This window comes from Schistocerca serialis, chromosome 4 (genome assembly GCF_023864345.2).
Source record: "Schistocerca serialis cubense isolate TAMUIC-IGC-003099 chromosome 4, iqSchSeri2.2, whole genome shotgun sequence".
Lineage (NCBI taxonomy): Eukaryota > Metazoa > Arthropoda > Insecta > Orthoptera > Acrididae > Schistocerca > Schistocerca serialis.
Window position 1 is genome coordinate 556,265,621 of NC_064641.1, and position 1,568 is coordinate 556,267,188.

Genomic DNA, 1,568 nt, shown 5'->3' on the forward strand with positions numbered 1-1,568 from the left:
ATACACTGTAACAGTAATTTCTGTGTGTATGCAATGCATACGGATTGTAAAATTTAGTGGTGCTCTCTCTTCCACTTCTATATACAATATGCCTGATCCAGACGGGCCTTTTATCATCAGAGGCCCTGGGCAGTGCAACATTATACTGACAACAGTAATGTGAAACTTCCTGGCAGATTAAAACTGTGTGCCTGACCGAGACTCGAACTCGGGACCTTTGCCTTTCGCTGGCAAGTGCTCTACCAACATTTTTTTTGTTTTTTGTTTTTTTTTTAATCTCATTCTGTTCGCTTTTGTTCGTTGCGTCTGCTCGGGGCGGACGCCGTAAGACATCCTTTTAAGTTCGTTGATGACCGATTAACTCAGTTTTTTTGTTACAGAGGGCACATAAACCTCTGACCGAACACGCTGAGCTACCGTGCCGGCTACCAACTGAGCTACCCAAGCACGACTCACGCACCGTCCTCACAGCTTTACTTCTACCAGTATCTCATCTCCTACCTTCCAAAACTTTACAGAAGATCTCCTGCGAACCCTGCAGAACTAGCACTCCTGAAAGAAAGGCTATTGCGGAGACATGGCTTAGCCACAGCCTGGGGGATGTTTCCAGAATGAGATTTTCACTCTGCAGCGGAGTGTGCGCTGATACGAAACTTCCTGGCACATTAAAACTGAGTGCCGGACCGAGACTCGAACTCGGGACCTTTGCCTTTCAAGGGCAAGTGCTCTACCAGCTGAGCTACCCAAGCACGACAGTAATGTCCTTTTACTGACAACCTCGCTGTTCGTTTTACGTGATTTTGTAATTATTTAAATAAAACAACATGACCCTCCAGTGGGAGACATTTCGTCCCCCTTTTCCTTCTGTGAAATTTGTCAGTAAGCTTTTTGCCTTCCAACCAGCGAAATGCGGCAGATTACGGTTGTTAAACGTTTCACAAACCACGATTTAGTCCCGTGAAGACGATTTCTTTAAACGTTGGCGTAGCTGAAGGAATTTAGTTTCTTCTTAAATCGTCCTATGCAGCTACGTTCACAGATATCTCAAATAGGAACAACTCTTTATCCAGGTACGAAGGTTGTAAAACAAACTTCCCACAGATTGTGTCAGGTTGATCTTTTCGTCTGATAGCACTGCGTAAGTATTTTGTCTAAGAGGTATCACAAGCAGTGTTGATGTGTCTGTGGGAACCATTGGTTGAAAACGAGTTTAACACCAATGGGTGAAAAATGCCGAGTTGCACTGTGGTCCGAAAGCCACGTTAAAATGTAGGTTCCCCTATTAACTGTCTAGGCAAGTCGACTCATAGGTCAGAGGAAAGCTACGGCATACCACCTCCAACAGGTCTGTGCCTATTAAAGCTCTGTGGTGTTCAAACCAATCTTCTAACTGATGACTACTTTACCTTAGTATGGGTTCCAAAGTTAATGATCTTCAGGTTATTAACATTTTTGTGTTTTCATGCTGTAGCTTTGATACCAGTAAACGTGAGTAACTGGCCGAGTTCTGTCAGTGTTCGAGTTGTCAAGGTGGTAGACGTCGACGCTGTCGACTCCTGTTACAATCT

At 44.3% G+C, this 1,568-nt stretch overlaps 1 non-coding gene across 1 annotated transcript; it reads right to left on the bottom strand.

The window, feature by feature from the left end:
* Positions 1–675: 675 nt before the first annotated feature.
* Trnas-uga (transfer RNA serine (anticodon UGA)) lies at positions 676–750 on the bottom strand. Its single transcript has one exon. It is a non-coding gene; the product is annotated as a tRNA-Ser (tRNA).
* Between the last annotated feature and the right edge of the window lie 818 nt (positions 751–1,568).